Genomic DNA, 13601 nt, shown 5'->3' on the forward strand with positions numbered 1-13601 from the left:
AAAAAAAATATTTATTAATACAAGCAATTTTTACATATATCATAAAGCATAAGCACACTATATTACATATATTACACCACACGAATACAACTATCTTATTCCGACTCGCTTGTTTCTTCTTCTTCGGTTTTGGTTCGTTTTGCCAAGTTTCTAGGGATATATGATGTTCCCCTAATACGAGCCGTCGTTTTCCATATTGGTTTAGAAAAACCTGGTGGTTTAGAGGTTCCCGGGTCATTGTTACAACTTAAGGACTTCGGGGGTTGACGATACATATAAAGTTCATCGGGGTTGGAATTAGATTTCTCTATTTTTATGCCCTTTACCTTATTATTTTCTTTTGCCTTTTTAAATTCAGTTGGGGTAATTTCTATAACATCATCGGAATTCTCGTCAGAATTCGATTCATCAGAGAATTGGTAATCCTCCCAATATTTTGCTTCCTTAGCGGAAACACCATTGACCATAATTAACCTTGGTCGGTTGGTTGAGGATTTTCTTTTACTTACCCGTTTTATTATTTCCCCCACCGGTTCTATTTCTTCATCCGGCTCCAATTCTTCTTCCGGTTCCGATTCTTCTTCCGGTTCCGACTCTTCTTCCGGTTCCTCTTCGGGAACTTGTGAATCAGTCCACGAATCATTTCAATTTACATTTGACTCTTCATTATTATTAGGTGAGTCAATGGGACTTGTTCTAGAGGTAGACATCTATCACATAATATCAAACGCGTTAAGAGATTAATATATCACATAATATTCACATGTTAAAAATATATAGTTTCCAACAAAATTTGTTAAACAATCATTTTTCAAGTAAACACGGTCGAAGTCCAGACTCACTAATGCATCCTAACAAACTCGATAAGATACACTAATGCAAAATTCTGGTTCTCTAAGACCAATGCTCGGATACCAACTGAAATGTCCCGTTCTTATTGATTAAAAACGTTCCATATTAATTGATTTCGTTGCGAGGTTTTGACCTCTATATGAGACGTTTTTCAAAGACTGCATTCATTTTAAAACAAACCATAACCTTTATTTCATCAATAAAGGTTTAAAAAGCTTTACGTAGATTATCAAATAATGATAATCTAAAATATCCTGTTTACACACGACCATTACATAATGGTTTACAATACAAATATGTTACAACAAAATAAGTTTCTTGAATGCAGTTTTTACACAATATCATACAAGCATGGACTCAAAATCTCGTCCTTATTTAAGTATGCGACAGCGGAAGCTCTTAATAATCACCTGAGAATAAACATGCTTAAAACGTCAACAAAAATGTTGGTGAGTTATAGGTTTAACCTATATATATCAAATCATAATAATAGACCACAAGATTTCATATTTCAATACACATCCCATACATAGAGATAAAAATCATTCATATGGTGAACACCTGGCAACCGACATTAACAAGATGCATATATAAGAATATCCCCATCATTCCGGGACACCCTTCGGATATGATATAAATTTCGAAGTACTAAAGCATCCGGTACTTTGGATGGGGTTTGTTAGGCCCAATAGATCTATCTTTAGGATTCGCGTCAATTAGGATGTCTGTTCCCTAATTCTTAGATTACCAGACTTAATAAAAAGGGGCATATTCGATTTCGATAATTCAACCATAGAATGTAGTTTCACGTAGTTGTGTCTATTTTGTAAATCATTTATAAAACATGCATGTATTCTCATCCCAAAAATATTAGATTTTAAAAGTGGGACTATAACTCACTTTCACAGATTTTTTACTTCGTCGAGAAGTAAGACTTGGCCACTGTTGATTCACGAACCTATAACAATATATACATATATATTAAAGTATGTTCAAAATATATTTACAACACTTTTAATATATTTTGATGTTTTAAGTTTATTAAGTCAGCTGTCCTCGTTAGTAACCTACAACTAGTTGTCCACAGTTAGATGTACAGAAATAAATCGATAAATATTATCTTGAATCAGTCCACGACCCAGTGTATACGTATCTCAGTATTGATCACAACTCAAACTATATATATTTTGGAATCAACCTCAACCCTGTATAGCTAACTCCAACATTCACATATAGAGTGTCTATGGTTGTTTCGAAATATATATAGATGTGTCGACATGATAGGTCGAAACATTGTATACATGTCTATGGTATCTCAAGATTACATAATATACAATACAAGTTGATTAAGTTATGGTTGGAATAGATTTGTTACCAATTTTCACGTAGCTAAAATGAGAAAAATTATCCAATTTTGTTTTACCCATAACTTCTTCATTTTAAATCCGTTTTGAGTGAATCAAATTGCTATGGTTTCATATTGAACTCTATTTTATGAATCTAAATAGAAAAAGTATAGGTTTATAGTCAGAAAAATAAGTTACAAGTCATTTTTGTAAAGGTAGTCATTTCAGTCGAAAGAACGACGTCTAGATGACCATTTTAGAAAACATACTTCCACTTTGAGTTTAACCATAATTTTTGGATATAGTTTCATGTTCATAATAAAAATCATTTTCTCAGAATAACAACTTTTAAATCAAAGTTTATCATAGTTTTTAATTAACTAACCCAAAACAGCCCGCGGTGTTACTACGACGGCGTAAATCCGGTTTTACGGTGTTTTTCGTGTTTCCAGGTTTTAAATCATTAAGTTAGCATATCATATAGATATAGAACATGTGTGTAGTTAATTTTAAAAGTCAAGTTAGAAGGATTAACTTTTGTTTGCGAACAAGTTTAGAATTAACTAAACTATGTTCTAGTGATTACGAGTTTAAACCTTCGAATAAGATAGTTTTATATATATGAATTGAATGATGTTATGAACATTATTACTACCTCAAGTTTAGTAGGTAAACCTACTGGAAGTGACAATAAATGATCTAGCTTCAAAGGATCTTGGATGGCTTGAAAGTTCTTGAAGTAGGATCATGACACAAAAACAAGTTTAAGTAAGATTTTTACTCGAATTAAGATAGTTTATAGTTATAGAAATTGAATCAAAGTTTGAATATGAATATTACCTTGAATAAGAAAGATAACCTACTGTATATAACAAAGGTTTCTTGATCTTAGATGATTACTTGGAATGGATTAGAAAGCTTGGAAGTAAATTAGTAAACTTGAAGGGATTTTTGAAGTGTTCTTGAAGTGTTCTTCCTATGATGATTATAGCTTGATTCTTGAAGTGATTTTTGATGAAGATGATGATTAAATACTGGAAAAATACGTTCATAATAGTGTGTGTGTGTTGAGAGAGAATTAGAAAGAGAATTGGAAGTGAAATGGAGTGAATGATGAGTGGTAATTGGTGAGTGGTGAGTGGGGTTAAAAGGAGTTCTAGTTAGTTGACTAGCTCATGGTAGAAGTTAAAATTGATTAGTCATACATGACATAATCAAGAGTGGAATCCCATGCTAGTTCCTATTGGTATATACCCATAGTAAGTACGTTTTGAAGCTGTGTATAATACGGGTAAGAATACGACTAGAATTCTTGATGAAAGAAAAGAATGGGAAAGTAACTGTAACCATTTTCGTTAAGTATGAGTGTTTTGATATATGTCTTGAAGTCTTCCAAAAGTATTTTAATACATCTAAATACACTACATGTATATACATTTTAACTGAGTCGTTAAGTCATCGTTAGTCGTTACATGTAAGTGTTGTTTTGAACCCTTTAAGTTAACGATCTCAATTAATGTTGTTAACCCATTGTTTATTATATCTAATGAGATGTTAAATTATTATATTATCATGATATTATGATATATTAATATATCTTAATATGATATATATACATTTAAATGTCGTTACAACGATAATCGTTACATATATGTCTCGTTTCGAAATCCCTAAGTTAGTAGTCTTGTTTATATGTATATAACTCATTGTTAATATACTTATGGAGATACTTACTTATCATAATCTCATGTTAACCATATGTATATCCATATATATATCGTCATGTCGTTTTTACAAGTTTTAACGTTCGTGAATCGCCGGTCAACTTGGGTGGTCAATTGTCTATATGAAACATATTTCAATTAATCAAATCTTAACAAGTTTGATTACTTAACATGTTGGAAACATTTAATCATGTAAATATCAATCTCAATTAATATATATAAACATGGAAAAGTTCGGATCACTACAGTACCTACCCGTTAAATAAATTTCGTCCCGAAATTTTAAGCTGTTGAAGGTGTTGACGAATCTTCTGGAAATAGATGCGGGTATTTCTTCTTCATCTGATCTTCACGCTCCCAGGTGAACTCGGGTCCTCTACGAGCATTCCATCGAACCTTAACAATTGATATCTTGTTTTGCTTAAGTCTTTTAACCTCATGATCCATTATTTCGACGGGTTCTTCGATGAATTGAAGTTTTTCGTTGATTTGGATTTCATCTAACGGAATAGTGAGATCTTCTTTAGCAAAACATTTCTTCAAATTCGAGACGTGGAAAGTGTTATGTACAGCTGCGAGTTGTTGAGGTAACTCAAGTCGGTAAGCTACTGGTCCGACACGATCAATAATCTTGAATGGTCCAATATACCTTGGATTTAATTTCCCTCGTTTACCAAATCGAACAACGCCTTTCCAAGGTGCAACTTTAAGCATGACCATCTCTCCAATTTCAAATTCTATATCTTTTCTTTTAATGTCAGCGTAGCTCTTTTGTCGACTTTGGGCAGTTTTCAACCGTTGTTGAATTTGGATGATCTTCTAGGTAGTTTCTTGTATAATCTCCGGACCCGTAATCTGTCTATCCCCCACTTCACTCCAACAAATTGGAGACCTACACTTTCTACCATAAAGTGCTTCAAATGGCGCCATCTCAATGCTTGAATGGTAGCTGTTGTTGTAGGAAAATTCTGCTAACGGTAGATGTCGATCCCAACTGTTTCCGAAATCAATAACACATGCTCGTAGCATGTCTTCAAGCGTTTGTATCGTCCTTTCGCTCTGCCCATCAGTTTGTGGATGATAGGCAGTACTCATGTCTAGACGAGTTCCTAATGCTTGCTGTAATGTCTGCCAGAATCTTGAAATAAATCTGCCATCTCTATCAGAGATAATAGAGATTGGTATTCCATGTCTGGAGACGACTTCCTTCAAATACAGTCGTGCTAACTTCTCCTTCTTGTCATCTTCTCTTATTGGCAGGACGTGTGCTGATTTGGTGAGACGATCAACTATTACCCAAATAGTATCAAAACCACTTGCAGTCCTTGGCAATTTAGTGATGAAATCCATGGTAATGTTTTCCCATTTCCATTCCGGGATTTCGGGTTGTTGAAGTAGACCTGATGGTTTCTGATGCTCAGCTTTGACCTTAGAACACGTCAAACATTCTCCTACGTATTTAGCAACATCGGATTTCATACCCGGTCACCAAAAATGTTTCTTGAGATCCTTGTACATCTTCCCCGTTCCAGGATGTATTGAGTATCTGGTTTTATGAGCTTCTCTAAGTACCATTTCTCTCATATCTCCAAATTTTGGTACCCAAATCCTTTCAGCCCTATACCGGGTTCCGTCTTCCCGAATATTAAGATGCTTCTCCGATCCTTTGGGTATTTCATCCTTTAAATTTCCCTCTTTTAAAACTCCTTGTTGCGCCTTCTTTATCTGAGTAGTAAGGTTATTATGAATCATTATATTCATAGATTTTACTCGAATGGGTTCTCTGTCCTTCCTGCTCAAGGCATCGGCTACCACATTTGCCTTCCCCGGGTGGTAACGAATCTCAAAGTCGTAATCATTCAATAATTCAATCCACCTACGCTGCCTCATATTCAGTTGTTTCTGATTAAATATGTGTTGAAGACTTTTGTGGTCGGTATATATAATACTTTTGACCCCATATAAGTAGTGCCTCCAAGTCTTTAATGCAAAAACAACCGCGCCTAATTCCAAATCATGCATCGTATAATTTTGTTCGTGAATCTTCAATTGTCTAGACGCATAAGCAATCACCTTCGTTCGTTGCATTAATACACAGCCGAGACCTTGCTTTGATGCGTCACAATAAATCACAAAATCATCATTCCCTTCAGGCAATGACAATATAGGTGCCGTAGTTAGCTTTTTCTTCAATAACTGAAACGCTTTCTCTTGTTCATCATTCCATTCAAATTTCTTCCCTTTATGCGTTAATGCAGTCAAGGGTTTTGCTATTCTGGAAAAGTCTTGGATGAACCTTCTGTAGTAACCAGCTAGTCCTAAAAACTGGCGTATGTGTTTCGGGGTTTTTGGGGTTTCCCACTTTTCAACAGTTTCTATCTTTGCCGGATCCACCTTAATACCTTCTTTGTTCACTATGTGACCGAGGAATTGAACTTCTTCCAACCAAAATGCACACTTTGAAAACTTAGCGTACAATTCTTCCTTCCTCAATACTTCTAACACCTTTCTCAAATGTTCACCGTGTTCTTGGTCATTCTTTGAGTTAATAAGTATGTCATCAATGAAAACAATGACAAACTTGTCAAGGTATGGTCCACACACTCGGTTCATGAGGTCCATGAACACAGTTGGTGCATTAGTTAAACCAAACGGCATGACCATAAACCCGTAATGATCGTAACGTGTTCTGAAAGCAGTCTTTGGAATATCATCTTCTTTCACCCGCATTTGATGATACCCGGAACGTAAGTCAATCTTTGAATAAACAGACGAGCCTTGTAGTTGATCAAATAAGTCGTCGATTCTCGGTAGTGGGTAGCGGTTCTTGATGGTAAGTTTGTTCAACTCTCGGTAGTCGATACACAACCTGAATGTACCATCTTTCTTCTTGACAAACAAAACGGGAGCTCCCCACGGTGATGTGCTTGGTCGAATGAAACCACGCTCTAAAAGTTCTTGTAATTGGCTTTGCAGTTCTTTCATCTCGCTGGGTGCGAGTCTGTAAGGAGCACGAGCTATTGGTGCAGCTCCTGGTACAAGATCTATTTGAAATTCAACGGATCGATGTGGGGGTAATCCCGGTAATTCTTTCGAAAATACATCGGGAAATTCTTTTGCAATGGGAACATCATTGATGCTCTTTTCTTCAGTTTGTACTTTCTCGACGTATGCTAGAACAGCATAGCAACCTTTTCTTATTAGTTTTTGTGCCTTCAAATTACTAATAAGATGTAGCTTCGTGTTGCCCTTTTCTCCGTACACCATTAAGGGTTTTCCTTTTTCTCGTATAATGCGAATTGCATTTTTGTAACAAACGATCTCTGCTTTCACTTCTTTCAACCAGTCCATACCGATTATCACATCAAAACTCCCTAACTCTACTGGTATCAAATCAATCTTAAATGTTTCGCTAACCAGTTTAATTTCTCGATTTCGACATATATTATCTGCTGAAATTAATTTATCATTTGCTAATTCGAGTAAAAATTTACTATCCAAAGGCGTCAATGGACAACTTAATTTAGCACAAAAATCTCTACTCATATAGCTTCTATCTGCACCCGAATCAAATAAAACGTAAGCAGATTTATTGTCAATAAGAAACGTACCCGTAACAAGCTCCGGGTCTTCCTGTGCCTCTGCCGCATTAATATTGAAAACTCTTCCGCGGCCTTGTCTATTCGTGTTCTCCTGGTTCGGGCAATTTCTAATAATGTGGCCCGGTTTTCCACATTTATAACAAACTACATTGGCATAACTGGCTCCGACACTACTTGCTCCGCCATTACTCGTTCCGACACCATTTGTTCCTTTCGTTCTATTAACCCCTGGTCCGTAGACCTCACACTTCACCGCGCTATGACCATTTCTTTTACACTTGTTGCAAAATTTGGTGCAGGACCCCGAGTGATACTTTTCACACCTTTGGCATAGCTGCTTCTGATTGTTGTTGTTGTTGTTGCGATTATTATTGTTGTTGAGATGATTGTTGTAGTTGCTGTTGTTGTTGTTGTTGTTGTTGGGCCGTTTGTTGTAGTTGCGATTGATGTTGCGATTGTTGGGATAATTGTTGCGATTATTGTTGTAATTGCTGTTGTTGTTGTATTGGTGATTCTTATCACCGTTTTCCTCCCACTTTCTTTTGACTTGCTTCACATTGGCCTCTTCAGCCGTCTGTTCTTTAATTCTTTCTTCAATCTGGTTCACTAGTTTGTGAGCCATTCTACATGCCTGTTGTATGGAGGCGGGCTCGTGTGAACTTATATCTTCTTGGATTCTTTCCGGTAATCCTTTCACAAACGCGTCGATCTTCTCTTCCTCATCTTCGAATGCTCCCGGACACAATAGGCACAATTCTATGAATCGTCTTTCATACGTGGTAATATCAAATCCTTGGGTTCGTAACCCTCTAATTTCTGTCTTGAGCTTATTGACCTCGGTTCTGGGACGGTACTTCTCGTTCATCAAGTGCTTGAATGCTGACCACGGTAGTGCGTACGCATCGTCTTGTCCCACTTGCTCTAGATAGGTATTCCACCATGTTAATGCAGAACCTGTGAAGGTATGCGTAACGTACTTCACTTTGTCCTCTTCAGTACAGTTACTTATGGCAAACACCGATTCGACCTTCTCGGTCCACCGTTTCGATCCGATCGGTCCTTCGGTTCCATCAAATTTCAAAGGTTTGCAGGCAGTGAATTCTTTGTAGGTGCATCCTACACGATTTCCTGTACTGCTAGATCCAAGGTTAAATGAGGAGGTGATTAGGGTTGATTTGGCCGAAATTTTAGAGGGGTAAAAGGGTAATTTTCCCTTTAAAAATCGGCTAGGGTTTAGGTAATTAGGGTTTAGAACTTTTTTGTTTTAGTCCTTGTACTTTAAATTAGCTTAAATGGTTCCTTAATTATCCAAGTTTAATTATTTAAGCGTACAAGGTTTAAGGTTATTTATTTTATTCACAAAAGTTTATTAGCTCATTATTTTTATCTTTTATTAACTTGTCGTTTATTACACAAAGTTAATTATTATATGTTTTATAATTCTTAATACTTAACAATCGTTAATTAAAGTTTAATCGTTAAGTTTAATTATATTGTTGGGCATTTAATATAGGAAAAATATAGAATGGAAAAGTGAGGGTCATTAATACTTTGTTAATGATTACACCAGGTTATCGACTGCGTGTAATCCAAGGTTTTAATGCTTTATTAACAATTACACCAAGTGTCCTTGTATGTAATCCACCCCTGTTTTAATGAGTCCATTGACTATTAATCCATTCCTGTGTCCGGTCAAATGAACAATTATTAGTATTTATAAATATCCCGCCCATCGTACCCGATCGAACGTATGTGGCTACTTATAAATACGTCAAATTGTAAATCTCTATATTAAATCAACGAGATATCATTTAATTAATATAAAGCCCATTAATAGCCCATAGTCCAATTTCCACAAGTGTCGGTCTTTTGTCCAAACCCCAATTATGGTCCAAAGCCCAATAACCCCGTCTTAATATTTAGTCCAACATCACAATTACTTCGGCTTAAAATAAGCATAATAATAATTTAGCTACGAGACATTAATTTAAAAAGGTTGAACATAACTTGCAATGAGTATTAATCGTGTAGTGTTACACAGACAGAATTTCGACTTACAAACCTTAAAACTTCGCTAAAATAACCTTATTATTATTAACTTAAATATTAAAATTAAAATTATAAATATAAATATAGATTGAGAGATTGAAGTAGAAAAGGTGTAATGAATCGAGCAAAATGCGCGGCTTTTTATAGGCCCACTTTGAACCGTTCAGCTCCGCCAGTGCAGTATTTTTCCTCTTCACAGCTCCGCAGTCGCGGAACTTTGGATTCCGGCTCACCATAGTGAATTAAACGTGGGCTGCTGATAAATATAATATATAATAATATATATAATTAATTATATATTATATTATATTCTTGTGCATAGTTGACTTGTAATTTCAGCTCCGTTGAGTCGCACGTTGATAGTTGGTTCATGTCTATGTTTCGGATTTTCGAACGCCTTTTTGTATAATTTAATATCTTGTACTTTGCTTTTTGCGGCTTGTACTCTTGTAATTTCTAGACGTTTCTCATCAATAATTTGAACCACTTGAATTGTACTTTGTACTTTTTTGCTTTTTGGTCGTTTGCGTCTTCAAATCGTCGAACCTGTCTTTTGTCTTCACCTTTTATTATTTAAACGAATATCACTTGTAAATAGAACAATTGCAACTAAAAGCTTGTCTTTTTTGAAGGATAATGCTATGAAATATATGTTCGTTTTTAGCATTATCAAATATTCCCACACTTGAGCGTTGCTTTGTGATGTCCCCGTCAAAACACTTAACAGCTCCGTCACTTGGTCCCACAACTTGATCATAACTCTATATGAATTTAATAAATAACCTTGCTTTCTTTATTTAAAAATGATTTCCTATAAATAAAACCTACCAAAATGTGTAAGTTTAGAAAAACCATACATTATTACTTAACCAAAAGTTGACCAAAACAAAGTCAACAACACCCACTATTAAATGTATCAAAATAGAATGCAAGTTAATGTTTAACAAAAGCGGTCATCATAAATATGCAGACTCTCTAAGCACAGCGGAAGCAATCAATCATGAACTTGAGAATAAAACATGCGAGTAACTGTCAACAAAAATGTTGAGTGAATTATAGGTTTAATATTGTAAACAATATCTAATTTAAACCGTAAAAATTTATGTTTGAAAACATAAAAACTCCTTTTTGGACCACAAAATTATATGCTAGAAAACATATAAAAACATTATTCCATTTTTCGTGAGCCACCTGGTAACCACTTAACCATTTATTTACCCTTGCCAAACACAATAAATAATATACACCGAACAAGTGTATCTACAACAAATTACGAAGTACTAAACATTCCGATTATAAATTGCTAGCGTGACTAGCTCGAAATGGGGTTGTCAAACCCGATAGATCTATCCGTAGGATTCGCGTTCACTAGTAGAAACCAGTGATTATAGTTTCTAGACTAGGGAATATTTTTGTTCAACTCACAATGAATAATTTAAACCAACTTCCACTTGTGTCCAAAATATAAAATAAATTGCATGTATTCTCATCCCAAAAGATTTAAAATAGAAAATGGGACTATAACTCACCTTAACAGTAATGAAGTAACCAACACAATTAAGCAAACAACAAATGTAGTACAGTGATCAAGAATGATCACAATGCCGACCTATAAATAAAGCATGTCGATATAAATAACTAACTTAGGTCAAGTATTAGTATGATAGCTATTGTACATGTTGCAAGTAGTCATAGAACAATACTCAATATGCATCGGTTTGATCAGAACAGCTTACGGACACACACTTTCTATTTTTAGCAGGTTTCCATTTTTGGAAAGTTTCTATTTTTGGAAAGTTTCTATTTTTGGAAAGTTTCTATTTTTGGAAAGTTTCTATTTTTGGAAAGTTTCTATTTTTGGAAAGTTTCCAAATTTAGAAAGTTGCTATTTTAGGAAAGTTTATAAGTTAGGAAAGTTTCCTTAATTAGAAAGTCAACAAAAGTCAACTGAAAGTCAAAGTCAACTGAAAGTCAACTCAAAAGTCAACATTGGCCAAACATGGTCAACGTAAATTTTAAAAGTATAATTTATAGTAATAATATAAGTTATAACATTTATTAAAGTTAAATATGTCTAATTATGTCATAACATAAGTTTTATTAAATTAAAATGAATTATTAAAGTTAATATAAGTTTAAATAATATAATTAATATAACATAAGTATTTAATTAATTAATTAATTAAATATTAGTCATAATGTAAGTATTATTAATTAATAATAATTTTTAAATCATATCATAAGTATTATTAATTAATAATGAATTATTAATCATATCATAAGTTTCTAATTATAATTATTAAATCATAAGTATTTATAAATTAAATTATAATTAAATAATAACTAAGTCTTATAATAATTAAATAATTATTTAATCCTTAATATAAGTCTTATTATAATAATCTCATAATATCAGTTTAATACTTATCATAAGTATTTTTCCATTAATAATGAAGTATTATTAATCATATGTTTAATTAAAAAGTTAATTAAATCATAAATATTAATTAAATGATATAATAAATATATATCATAAGTTGTAAATAATAATAATTACTTTTTTTTATCATAAGTAATTAAATGATAATGAAATCCATTATTTATATCATAAGTTTCATAATTAGTCAAAAGTTTTAAATCAAAAGTTCATCGGGTCGTATCCTGAGCCCCGGGTGTCGGTTTTCGGCGAGCCTTACATATATCTCCGCCTAATCAAACCACCCGACACTTTGGTATACTCAATAACACACCATGAACAGCCCACAAGTCTTGATATACAGCCAACACACTACTTGCAACTTCAATTCAATCAAAAACGTGTTTTAGACGTAACGGGTGATTCGTGGCTCGGATTGAGATGACCCGAACATGAAAGTTCGCCCCACCATCAGTCCTAACACACAAAAACACCCTAAAGTCACCAAATATGGTCACAAAGTCGGACCAAACCTGGTTCATACCAAAATCACATTTCAATCTTAACAAAATACCATTTTGATCATAATTAGGGTTCCGGGAATCGAAACGACATGAATCCGGAGTCTAAAATTAATGTCTTGATGAGAGGAACTCATCTAGATACTTTATTTTAACTTTTATAACAGTCACCAAGTCGGAAAGACACGAAAAATCTGCTGTCCCAATTATATCAAACCGAAAACATATATTTACGAGTAATTCTATGCATACAAACACCATTACAATAACAATTAATCATCATACTATTAAAATAGACATCAAATACAGAAAAATAAAGAAAAATTAAAAGTTCTAGGGTTAGGGTTTATACCCTAATCAAGAAACAATTGGTATGATCGCGTAGAGAACGGAACGAGGAACGCGTTGGTGTTAATTGATTGATGATCCAAGTAATAAAATTGGTTGATGAAGATGATGTTGTGGGATGATGGTGCCATCGCCAAAGGGAGAAGGAAGAGGGAGGAGAGCAAATTAAATTTAGGTTTTTAATTAAAAGTGGAAGTGATAAAATTAAAATGCCAAAAAAAGAAAATGGGGAGTATTACTCCCTCCCCCCTTGGAATTTTGGCTGAATATGAAATGTCCCGTTCTTATTGATTAAAAACGTTCCATATTAATTGATTTCGTTGCGAGGTTTTGACCTCTATATGAGACGTTTTTCAAAGACTGCATTCATTTTAAAACAAACCATAACCTTTATTTCATCAATAAAGGTTTAAAAAGCTTTACGTAGATTATCAAATAATGATAATCTAAAATATCCTGTTTACACACGACCATTACATAATGGTTTACAATACAAATATGTTACAACATAATAAGTTTCTTGAATGCAGTTTTTACACAATATCATACAAGCATGGACTCCAAATCTCGTCCTTATTTAAGTATGCGACAGCGGAAGTTCTTAATAATCACCTGAGAATAAACATGCTTAAAACGTCAACAAAAATGTTGGTGAGTTATAGGTTTAACCTATATATATCAAATCATAATAATAGACCACAAGATTTCATATTTCAATACACACCCCATACATAGAGATAAAA

This window comes from Rutidosis leptorrhynchoides, chromosome 10 (assembly GCF_046630445.1).
Source record: "Rutidosis leptorrhynchoides isolate AG116_Rl617_1_P2 chromosome 10, CSIRO_AGI_Rlap_v1, whole genome shotgun sequence".
NCBI classification, from domain to species: domain Eukaryota; kingdom Viridiplantae; phylum Streptophyta; class Magnoliopsida; order Asterales; family Asteraceae; genus Rutidosis; species Rutidosis leptorrhynchoides.